Raw genomic sequence first — 13,562 nt, 5'->3', positions numbered from 1 at the left:
CTAGAAATTCGTTTTTGCAATTATCAAAAAACGGATCAGTTGCGTTGCTAAACAAAACAAGAAGTCACCTACATTTCATTCTTGAAGTGAATAGTGTTTTTTTGCTAATTTGATTATTAAAGAAGGTCAGCAAGCATAAATAGATTGATAAAGAATAAAAAGTTTTATTGTCGTTCTCAATTGTTGTCGGTTACTGCTGAAACATAGTCTAAAGGAAGAAGTAAGTCTAAAAAAATTCCTCACATTTAACAGCAAGGAAGACAAAATTGAGAAATTTTATTGCTCAATTTTTTACTTCATTGTAGAGAGTTGTGTGTGGTATCATTTAAAAGACCGTTCAGCGTAGAATATAGAACGAAAAAGATTTTCTTAATTTCGTTTTTTGCTAAAATTTTGCTAAAATTTGTTAAGGTTCGCAACAATAGGGTGAATGGTTTTACCTCCAAGAATACAGGAGGGTAGTTGAGCGGTTTGATCCCAATGTTTGCTATGTTTGCTAAATTTTTCGAAATTCAGACTTTCTCATGAGAAATGTGCAAAATATGCCTTTATACCCCTTTCTGTTTAATTTAGCCAGAAGTAGAATCCTGAAAACTGCTAGCACTATCTTTCTTAACTTCTGAAGCGGGCCTTTTTATTTCAATTCCCTATATAGGTCTCCTTGAATCAAAATGTTGCTCATATTTTGCTAATTTAACTCAATGTGTATCCAAAATGCATCATTCATTTTTGATATATTAAAATATTTCATTTACTTAACTTTTTATTTCGCAAATATTTGGCACCTTAAAGTGTTTATTAGAGCGCGCAGCTATATCAGGGCCAGTTTTGTTCTCCCCAGAGTCTCTTATGATCAAAATTTGTTGGGATTGTATTGGGGCGCAACCTTTTTTTTCCAAATATTTGTGCAACTTTTTTTATGTCTATGACTGACTGAAATGAATTCAAACCAAGATTTAATTGAAACAGGTCCCTTCTACAATCAATTATCTTTATTGAACATAATGTGTTAGCTTTTTAGTATAAGCTTATTGGTATTAAGGCTTCGGCCCTTTGGGTAGCACGGCATTTCTCTTACCCTTTTGAGTAAATTAAAAGTAATCATCATCTCGATGAAGGCAGCTATGGTTAAAAATATTTTTGGAGAATGTTGGGTTAATTAGTTCAGTCTCTATCTTTTTTCTGCCAGAAAACTTCTATAACAAGTCGAGCGTTCATCTAATACATGAAAAGAAAAGAAAAATCCAGTGAAATCAGAGAAAAAAGTGTTTAAATCTTTTAACTCATTTCTGATTCGTTTACATTTTGGTGCAACACACGTAATAAGACTTTTTCATCCCTTTTGTTTGTTTACCAGGTTAAAAAAACAGCTCAATTTTGAAGCGAATTCAATGCTTACGATATACAAAATTGACTAATTTTCTCTCTCTCTCTCTCTCTCTCTCTCTGGATAACCAAATTGAAAGTTTTTTTTAAACTTCAAGTTAGACTCTCAGTTTTTTTTAGCTAAACGTAGCTTATTTGTCGGTGCAATTTTCAAATTGAAACCAAGGTTCAGAAGGTGAAACGAAAGAGCGCTTTGCAAATTGATATCATATACTAATATTAAAGTATATGTTCAATTCTTACAAGACTTTTAGTCAATCAAGAAACAAAAAAACGGCAAATCAAATTTTATAACATTCAATTTTGTCGCGGAATAATTTGACACACAAAGAAGAAATGAACTTTAATTAATCGTTTTCTATTTGTTACAAACAACTTTTTGAGCTTGTGTTTTTATTAACAAATCAATCATAAGACACGCAGCAAATGAACTTTTTTTAATGGAACTTTAGTGAATGGAGAAAATTTTTTAAACAGGTCACCGATTATGAAGAGTTTAGACTCAATTAGTAGGCTGTAAAAATGTTGAGATCATGAGTTATTTTATTCCGCAGTTACCAGACTCATCAATAGTGTTAACAAATGACTGGCGAACGATTTTCTAAATTTGGGATTAACTGCAACGGAATGCCGTGCGAAGCTTTCGAAAATTATATTTGTGCATGTTACAATTAGTGTAAAACGTTGGTACATGGTTCTTTATACGCCATCTAAGATATTTTAAGCACGAAAATGCTCAAATTTAAATATTTTACTGCACAACATATTCAAGCATTTTTTTTGCAAAACAAAACGTTAAAAAGGTCTTATTGAAGTTTGAGTTTTTCCACATCAAGATCGATCAAACATGTGGCGTCGGGATTTTTAAATTTTTGGGAAGTTTGAGAGCCATAAAGTTGGAATTTATTGATGTTTCAAAAGAGTGTTTTTTGATTTAGCATATTAAAACTTGTTGTGCTAAATAAAAAATATTCATTATAATTCACAAAGAAGACCATAACCTGACGCAACTGTTTTTTCTTTTGCTTTGTCATACATCATAAATTTATTCAGTGCAGTAAATTTTTTATACGATGTACTTAGTTTATTTTAGTGTACTTATTCCTGAAGGGCATGTGTACAAGTCAATGTTATTTCACATGCTAGTCTGTTATTCCCATCTCCCATAGCGGGAAGTTATTGTTCATAATTGTTATGACTTCTGTAATACCAGTTGCCTTAATTCTCACTCTTTTAGTTTTGCACTTCGCGAACAGTTGCCCAAATTAACTTATTCTTCATTTACTGTCTTTACTAATCAAGTAAAGTAGACAAATAATTACCAAGCGATTCGCTAAGCGGATTCATTTAGAAATTGTGTAAAGCGCACTCGCCGCGCAAGTTAGGATATAATACATAATCGTCACTCGCAATTCAAGATTAAGTACGCAATCTCATCTGCGTACGACATGGCGCAGCCAGCAACTCAGAAGCGGACCCCAGTTGACAATGAGCCATTTTGGGATAAACCTAGTGCAGACCCTCCGTTGAAATGGGAAAAGTGGCAGATGCAGGCCAAGTTAGCTCTTCTTGCGAAGGAAAATATTACACTAGACACTTTATTGGAACCAAAACCCGAAACAGTACAACTACCGCTTGAACCTATCTATGAGGATACGATAACAGGATCATCGGCACAATCGGAGAGGGAAAGATTGGCGAGGAACGCTCAATCAAAAATGAACTGGGAGAATCGGTGTCAGAGACAACTGGAGATAGGAGTAATGTGTGGAGATAAACCGTGGGCACAGGCCGATCGAAAGACTGTGTCAATGCTATATCTCAGTTTGGGCACCGAAGGACGTCGAATTGTTTGTAGCCGAAACCCACACCTCAAGATGGACAGTCTAACAACAGCAGAACTTTGGACAATCATGGAATCAGCATTTATTCGTCAGCGCAATATCATATTTGATAGGTACGTACTTCTCACTACAAAACAGACAAGAGGAGAGTCTATCGAACATTTCTTTGGAAAATTGAAAGAACTTTCTGAAAATTGTGAACTCGGGAGTCAAGAAGATACTCTTATCAGAGATTTATTTATTGCGAATATGTTAGATCCGGAAATTCAACGGGAATTGTTGCGAGAAACTCTAGAACCAGCTCAAGCATTACGTTTGGCCATAAATATGGAATTAGGTCAAAGAAATCAACTACAAATTACAAACTCGCAATCTGCTCCGCAGTTTAATGCAGTAATTCCTCAACGATCTTTTCGACCACCGAGTCAACGGCCGACTACATATAGTTTTACTCGACCACCAAATCAACTCTGCAGAAACTGTGGTTTAACTTGGTCAGCTAATCATAAAGTCTAGTGTATTGCGAGAGGCAAGACTTGCAATAACTGTGGTCTACAAAATCATTTTTCGCGAGTGTGCAGGAAACCGAAGTCATCATCAAATAAACCCATCCGATCTAATGTTAACTCTGTTGAAGAAACTTCAACTGAACAAACGGTAAACGCCATACAAAATATGAATTATAACCCGCAATGCGAATCAGATTACGATAACTCGGATGATAATATGGTCGCCAGCATCGCAAGTAACGCAATACAGATTGAACCAAAGAACACCATCTTGCAAATTGGTAATACCCAAGTTGGACTTCTCATTGATTCAGGCAGTGTATGCAGTATTTTACCCGAGTCTCTTGCTTCGGAAATAGTGGAAAATTCTCCCCTTGCTCGATGGTTGATGATAGCGCCTCCCCAGGAACTCAAAACATTTTCAAACGAACCCATAAACGTGACGGGTATGATACAGGCACCAATTGCGAGCAATGGATGGCGACTTGAAGAAGCTGAATTTGTGGTAGTCCGTGACGGGCTAAAACCACTAGTTGGTAGAGATCTATTTGACGCTCTCGGAATCTCAGTAACTCAAATTCCAAAAAATGAAGGTAGTGTGGTCAACACTATCACATCCCAATGTCCGTTTAAAACACGTATTGCAAAACAATTTCCTTAACTTATTACACGTATTGGTCGCTCAAAAATGCACATTGTTAAATCTAAATTCCATCGAAATTTTCAACCAAAACATCAAAAGGGTAAAAACTGGACGCAGAAAATCTCCGAATTAACCTTCCTAAATGCCACTTTGCGAAGCAAAACATTTCCTGGTTAGGATATAACATAACTCAATCTGGGATATCACAACTCGAATCTAAAACATCCTCCATTATGTCTTTACAACCACCTAATACACTTAAGAAATTACGCTCATTTCTCGGTTCAGTCCACTATATTAGTGAGTTTATTCCCAATTTAGCTCAACTCTGCCATCCTTTAAGACCTCTACTTCGTAAGTCAACTAAATACATTTGGACTGACGCTCCTACTCTACATTTTAATGCCAAAAACTCGCATAGCAAATCATACAGAAAACATTCATTATAACCCCCAACTCGAAACACGAATCAAATGTGATGCTTCTCGCTCCGGATTGGGAGCAGCACTTGAACAACTAACAGTTGATGGTTGGAAGCCGATCTCTTTTGCATCAAGATTTTTAAATAGTAGTGAAGAACGTTATAGTATTAACGAATTGGAACTTCTTGGGGTAGTATGGTCCATATAATATTTTAAAAATTATTTGTATGGTAAAGAGTTCACTATTATCACTGATCACCGCGCATTACTTTCTATTTTAAAAGAACATCGATCAAATAAAAGTTACAATAGTAGGTTATCACGATGAGTTGATCGTCTTTTGCCTTATCAATTCTCAATGGAGCATCTGCCCGGCGCGAAGATGGGACTAGTTGATTACATCTCTCGAAATCCATATCAACCAGCAAAAAGTGTTTCAAAATATGATGAGGAATTTTAGTCGCAACATTATCAAGCATACACTCTGATGCTCAATTACTTCAACAAAAACACAACCTTTTAGCTCATTCACTTAATAAGTTATATATTGATATTGATGGTGAAAAAAAAAATTCCACCACTAATACTGAACAAGTTTTAAATATAGATTATGTTAAACCAAATCCTCAAACAAAACTAACGAATTATTCGCCCCGCGAAACAATAGTTTAAAATTTTTCTCAAAAGAAACTTCTAACTTTGACATAAAGTCCGCCCAGCGTGTACGCTTAAAAAATGATGGTTCAAATCTCGCGGCGCAAAAATACAACTCTAATGTAACCTCCCTGAAATTCAATAATCAGTATAATAAACACGCCTCGCGCGTACACTTAACTCATAATATTAAATCACTCGCGGATCAAAAGTATAACTCGATTTTTAACCCCACTAATAGTATTAATTGTACTAGTGCACATGATCAGCGAGTACATTCAACTCAAAATGAATCAGTATTCGCACATACATATCCTACTTCAAAAGTAAACACTTCCAAACTAATTAATACCAATTCTGATCTCGCATCGCGAGTACGCTTTTCATTTAACAAATTAACACCCGCAAGGCATAATACTTTATTAAATACTCAAAAGACTCGATTGCATTCCTCAGATGCCTCTTTTGCAAAGCAAGTTACTAAATACCAAATTCATTCTAAATTTGCGTCACATAGTCTACCATTTACAATCAAACCTTTACAAATTGAGTCTCAAATGCTTGTAGAAACAGGAAAAGCGTCACTCGCTTACCAAAATACTCCTAAATTTGCTCCAATAAGTCATTCTCACTTGTCAATCAAAAATCAGTCTCAAATTCCTACCTTCTTTAGTAAGCCACACTCAAACACTTTAAATAAATCACGTGCTCAATTAACAAACAACAAACAAGTGCTTTTTGCCCAAACTCAACCTGAAATTCAGTTGTCTTCCTCTTTGTCAATTAATTTAATTGAAAAAACTCAACTCTCATCAACAATGAGTCAACAAGCTTCATCTCTAAAGGGAAAATCCATCTCATCCCGAACAACAAGAGCTTTGCCCTGCGTATCATTTACGGATAATGCAACAACAAGCACGCCACGCAGATCATCATCTCATTGTTAAATCTAAAATCCATCAAAATTTTCAACCAAAACATCAAAAGGGTAGAAGAGTACCCATTAGTTTACAAGAACGAGTAAATAATGAAATTTGAAAACTTCTTGAAGGACATATAGAAAAATTGAATAACTGTTCTGATCAATACTTTCTTTCACCTATTGTAATCACAGTTAAACGAGATCAAACAATAAATTTAGCATTGGATTCCAAAACTTTTAATAAAGCAATACACAAGAATAAATATCAGATGCCACATATTGAAACACTTATAGATTCCATATCACAAATAATAACAAACTACAAAACAGAACCAGCGGATAAAATATACTTCTCTACTATAGATCTTAAATATGCATACAGCCAACTAAATCTACACCCTGAAACTGCTAAACACTGTAATTTCAATATTGTAAGTGGTGACATGACAGGCACATATCGTTTCAAAACGGGATTTTATGGTCTTACAGACATGCCTGCCAAGTTTCAGAAGGCAATGGATTACACTTTGATTGGCCTTAAAAATACATTTTGTTTTCTAGACGACATCTCAATTGTAAGTAAAGGTTCTGAAGATGATCACTTCCAACTTGTATTAGATTGTCTTAAAAAACTGGACGCAGAAAATCTCCGAATTAACCTTCCTAAACGCCACTTTGCGAAGCAAAACATTTCCTGGTTAGGATATAATATAACTCAACCCGGGATATCACCACTCGAATCTAAAACATCCTCTTTTATGTCATTACAACCACCTAATACACTTAAGAATTTACGCTCATTTCTCGGTTCAGTTTACTATATTAGTGAATTTATTCCCAATTTAGCTCAACTCTGCCATCCTTTAAGACCTCTACTTCGTAAGTCAAATGAATACATTTGGACTGACGCTCATACTCTACATTTTAATGCCAAAAACTCGCATAGCAAATCATACAGAAAATATTCACGATAACCCCCAACTCGAAACACGAATCAAATGTGATGCTTCTCGCACCGGATTGGAAGCAGCACTAGAACAACTAACAGTTGATGGTTGGAAGCCGATCTCTTTTGCATCAAGATTTTTAAATAGTAGTGAAGAACGTTATAGTATTAACGAATTGGAACTTCTCGGGGTAGTATGGTCCATAGAACATTTTTAAAATTATTTGTATGGTAAAGAGTTTACTATTATCACTGATCACCGCGCATTACTTTCTATTTTAGAAGAACATCGATCAAATAAATGTTACAGTAGTAGGTTATCACGATGGGTTGATCGTCTTTTGCCTTATCAATTCTCAATGGAGCATCTGCCCGGCGCGAAGATGGGACTAATTGATTACATCTCTCGAAATCCATATCAACCTGCAAAAAGTGTTTCAAAATATGATGAGAAATTTTTAGTCGCAACATTATCAAGCATACACTCTTATGCTCAATTACTTCAACAAAAACACAACCTTTTAGCTCATTCACTTAATAAATTATATATTGATATTGATGGTGAAAATAAAAATTCCACCACTAATACTGAACAAGTTTTAAATATAGATTATGTCAAACCAAATCCTCAAACAAAACTAACGAATTATTCGCCCCGCGAAACAATAGTTTAAAATTTTTCTCAAAACAAACTTCTAACTTTGACATAAAGTCCGCCCAGCGTGTACGCTTAACAAATGTTAGTTCAAATCTCGCGGCGCAAAAATACAACTCTAATGTAACCTCCCTTAAATTCAATAATCAGTACAGTAAACACGCCTCGCGCGTACACTTAACTCATAATATTAAATCACTCGCGGATCAAAAGTATAACTCGATTTTTAATCCCACTAATAGTATTAATTGATCAGCGAGTACATTCAACTGAAAATGAATCAGTATTCGCACATACATATCCTACTTCAAAAGTAAACACTTACAAACTAATTAATACCAATTCTGATCTCGCATCGCGAGTACGCTTTTCATTTAACAAATTAACACCCGCAAGGCATAATACTTTATGAAATACTCAAAAGACTTGATTGCATTCCTCAGATGCCTCTTTTGCAAAGCAAGTTACTAAATACCAAATTCATTCTAAATTTGCGTCACATAGTCTACCATTTACAATCAAACCTTTACAAATTGAGTCTCAAGTGCTTGTAGAAACAGGAAAAGCGTCACTCGCTTACCAAAATACTCCTAAATTTGCTCCAATGAGTCATTCTCACTTGTCAATCAAAAATCAGTCTCAAATTCCTACCTTCTTTAGTGAGCCACACTCAAATAATTTAAATAAATCACGTGCTCAATTAACAAACAACAAACAAGTGCTTTTTGCCCAAACTCAACCTGAAATTCAGTTGTCTTCCTCTTTGTCAATTAATTTAATTGAAAAAACTCAACTCTCATCAACAATGAGTCAACAAGCTTCATCTCTAAAGGGAAAATCCATCTCATCCAGAACAACAAGAGCTTCGCACCGCGTATCATTTACGGATAATGCAACAACAAGCACGCCACGCAGATCATCATCTCATTCAAATCTAAGCACCCCACTCACGAATAGCCCCCAAGTAGTGTCTTTTGAGAAAGTGGTGGGGAAAGGTGTTCAACAAAGGGCTAATCGCATCCCTAACAAGCAAGGATGCAGTTCTGAAGGAGGTTCGGGATTGCATAATCAGGGGAGATGATGAACAATTAAAGGCCCTCAACCCGTATCTCCATAGCTATTGGCGGGACCTTCATGTGACTGGCGGATTTGTTTTTATGCACGAGAAGGTAGCCATACCGAACGCGCTCAAAGATGCACTCATTGAAGATTTGCATGCGAGTCAACCAGGTAGCTGGGGGATGGTATGTATGGCTCAGCACTGCTGGTGGCCATACATGAATCGTGATTTGCTCGTCAAAGCAATAGAGTGCAAATCTTGCACTGCTATCGGTAAAAATTTAAAATCTGTTATTCCTGCTAAACAATTTAAAGCACATGCACCATGTATAGTTCCGAACCAAGAAATACAAATAGATTTTGCAGGACCCATTAATAACGAAAAAGAACATGAAATATACATTTTAACATGTATTGATAGATTTTCAAAATATCCTTCTGCAGAATTAGTTGATAATGCAAATGCATTGAATGTAATAAAATTTTGAGATAGTTATGTACAAATTCATAGAGTTCCTCGTTCTTTAAGAATAGACCAAGCTCGTTGTCTTGTAGGTAACCAAGTATAAAATTTTTGTATGAAAAATAATATCACATTAAAACCAGCTCCGGCGAATGACCATCGTGCAATAGGAATAGTTGAAAGACTTATTGGTACTATTAAACAACGCTTAGCATGTATAAAAGAAGCAAATAAAGAATTAAATTCGTTCACCATTAAAGCAGCATTAAAATCAATTATATACCAGCTTCGCATATGTAAACATAAAACAACTAAGCTTTCGCCATTCGAATCTCACTTTGGGCGCAAAGCCAATACACCGCTTAGTAATATAAGTACTCAACCAAAGTCATCTGATCTAAGTTATGAAAAAATTTTGAATCATTATTTAGATGAAGAAACTGTAACTCCTAATGAATTGTTGCCGGAGGAACACTGGGGAAACAGCCGTAGCGACGACGAAATCGAGCGCAACATGTGCAAAGCAACAAAGGACGCCACCACCCGTGAACGTCTAGCAACTGACAATGAATCCCGTTTCCTTCGCACTACAAAAGCGCATCGTCCACTTCCTCTAAAAAAACACGCCGTACAGTTGAACATTGCTCGGACGAAACATCTTCATAAAAGATCCAAAAAAAATCTGAATGGTTTGTATGAGGTGTTGGCCCCAGGATCGGTGGTACAAAAGACCGATCAATACACTTCTGTCATTCGCGAACCGGGGAAAATGGAAGTAACAGTGCGCAATAGTGATATTGCCAAATTTGGTACTCGGGAAGAACGGAAAACAAAGTTAACCGAATAAATTAACCGTCGAGGACCCCGCACGCATGCGAAGACAACTGAGGCTAAGATACTTAGCCACATAAAAGAGTCCACGCGCATACAAAAGGGAGACCGAAAAATGATGCATCGCAAGCGAGAAACTGGTAGCGGTGTCTCATCAAACAAATCAAACATTGTTCGCGCAATGCGAGTACGTATGCCCAAAATTCCGGAAAATTTCGCTCCCCAAGTATTACCCGAAATTCCTGAGGCTGCTCCCGAACAGCAAATCATAACTGGAGAAGTATTAATCGCACCCCCTCCTACAAATAACCAACCAGAAGTAATCTTGTCATCTCCATCGGCTCCAGCAATAGAATTACCACATATACCGACAAGAGCAACAAAATGAACTAGAAAAAGTCCTAAATATTATGGATACGATAAAGAAGACTCATCTGGTGACTCCACTAATTCGTGTCCCCCGAACTTTGCTCCACCTCGTAGGAAACGACGCGTAGGAGACATTGAATCGATACAACCTTCGGTTGTACAAACAATTGTTGATACAGCTACGCGGGTTGAACCCATAGAAAATGACTTTCCATCGCCTATCATAGGACAAGTATCACCAACAGACCCCCGTATACGACCAGCGGATCAAAGTACATCAAATGAGCTCATAATTGATGAAGAAGACATGTGAAAACTTTGAATAAATAAAACTTGATACATTATTATTTATGAATAGCTATGATAACCAGTAAATATATTGTTGATACTATTTAACCGGTGAATAAGTATTAATATTATTCATATTGTTATTAAAATTTTATTTTACGCAATTTTAATTTTCATTGAAGCGGAGAAATGTCATACATCATAAAAAATTCAGTGCAATAAATTTATTATACGATGTACTTAATTTATTTTAGTGTACTTATTCCTGAAGGGCATGTGTACAAGTCAATGTTATTTCACATGCTAGTCTGTTATTCCCATCTCCCATAGCGGGAAATTATTGTTCATGTTTGTTATGACTTCTGCAATACCATTTGCCTGAATTCTCACTCTTATAGTTTTGCACTTCGCGAACAGTTGCCCAATTTAACTTATTCTTCATTAACTGTCTTTACTAATCAAGTAAAGAAGAAAAATAATTACCAAGCGATTTGCTAAGCGGATTCATTAAGAAATTGTGTAAAGCGCACTCGCCGCGCAAGTTAGGATATAAAACATAATTGTCACTCGCGACTCAAGATTAAGTACGCAATCTCATCTGCGTACGACATGCTTTCTTACCAAAGTTAGACCAAATATCCAACAAAAATTATAGCAACCCCATTCAAATATTTCATAGCCCTACTGGCAATCTCAAGATATTTCTGAATTCTCAGAGAAGTGCAAAAGGAAGAATGGAGCAACTACTCTAAGAACGGTGAAAATGAAAAAAAAACATTTTTTAAGGAGAAAGTTAGAGATCGTTCACATGTATGCAATGGCCATAACTGAACTTTTCTAAGTTATACAACAAAATTTCAAGTTTCACTTTCTGTAGAATTTTTACAATTGAGGCTCAGCGTGTGTTTGATATGGAAAAGCAGGATCGCAAATTTAGTATATTTCGCTTACTGAGTTCTGATCTCCATCAACAGCTTTTTCAGTTATAGAAAGATTGGGCCTTTCCCATTATAGCCCCCACGAATTTATAGCCTCCATTGTGGCATATTCAACATGATCGGGAGACTATAGGTTATGTCCTCTAAGCTAAGGGGAGGGGGGCTATAACGAGAAAGACCCGAAAATTTTTAGTGCTGTGACGATTTGAACAAAACTTGCTAACTTGTATACCCAAAGCAAATTTTTCTAAACTTTTTTAAAAGTCAACACTGTTTCGAGTAATTGGCTGAGTGAATTGAAACTTCTTGTCTGGCTTTAGAATCTAAGGAAAATGATTGCTTGGGAAGTCACTCTCTTTCTATTGTATAGAAGGGTGATGCAAAATATAAGAGAAACAAATTTAATGCCTCCTTGATTAGTTAGAGGGCTTCGTTTCAACTCGTTCTCGCCTGTTCTCATGCTTGCTACACTAATCTATTTTTACATTCAAACGTTGTTCTCTAACCATTACGAAGAATAAACTGTATTCTAATGGTCCTAGTAAATTAGGTTTTCTTTTTAAAAGACGCACGATACAAAGACCAATAAACTATTCCATCTTTTATTGCATTAACCTATACGCTAAATTCTTTTAAACTATAACCACTGGAAGCTTACAAAATGGGCTGGCTGGAGGAGATAAGGAGCGCTGGAACCCGATATATCTTATGACATAGCCAGATCTATTGAGATAAAAAACAAACTTCTGCAAGAGGAGCTGCTTTACCAACCCCCCTTTTCCCTCCCCGGAGTACCCCTCGTGAACATTCACAATTGCACTCCGCAAAAGCTGAATCGATTGTTTTACTCTAAAAGCTCAGAGGAAAACCGAAGATTGAAGAACAAAACGGCTGAAACCAAGAACTAGTCCGAGGCTGCGTCAAAACTGCCTTAATTATGTTCCACAAATACTTATTATCATGTTTTACGTTGTTACTGGTAGCTCGTATCAATCTTATAATGGGATGGCTGAACAAAGAATTCAACTGGACTACCTGTGCTGTAACTCTTCAGATCAGTGACGTCACAACTTCAGGAATCAACTTTTTATCGCTTCTGAATAATAATCGTCCCCATCCTCAAAACTGCCCCCCCCCCCCCCCAACTCCATCCTTGAACAATTGTTTTCTGTACGTGAGAACAAAATAAAACTTATTTGGATCTATCCCCCCAGTGTGTTTTACGCCCCAGCTACAAATTATTTGTTATATAGCACGTTAGTATCTAAAAAAATAGAACGTGCGTCTGGGGGCGTAAAAGATACAAAGCGCAGTAAGCTGGGGGGGGGGGGGGGGGGGGCAGAATGCAACCACTAATTTTTGTGCTGCTTCTGGTTTGTATAGAAGACTAAGACGTGAGACCCGATTAGAATTTATACCATACGCTCAATTATAGTTTGTGTCGACCGTTGATAAAAATAACAGGCAAATACCAAGCTGAAATAATGCCAACAAAATGGATGATTAAAAGCAAGTTAACTTCTAGCCTGCAACCCAGTTGCTTTTACTGAACTTTTAAAAACTACAATAAACATTTTGGATCTTTTCCGTTTGTGCCGCGACCATTGCATATCATTAAGAAGACTGGACGACT

At 36.4% G+C, this 13,562-nt stretch overlaps 1 protein-coding gene across 1 annotated transcript in view; it reads left to right on the top strand.

Annotated features, from left to right (window-relative positions):
- Positions 1 to 13,562, top strand: part of LOC142350361 (uncharacterized) — a 187,519-nt gene that overhangs the window by 59,018 nt on the left and 114,939 nt on the right. The gene's annotated exons all lie outside the window — the stretch shown is intronic.

This window comes from Convolutriloba macropyga, chromosome 12, assembly GCF_964194025.1.
Source record: "Convolutriloba macropyga chromosome 12, txConMacr16.3, whole genome shotgun sequence".
Lineage (NCBI taxonomy): Eukaryota > Metazoa > Xenacoelomorpha > Acoela > Convolutidae > Convolutriloba > Convolutriloba macropyga.
This window is presented reverse-complemented; position numbering and strand designations above follow the sequence as displayed.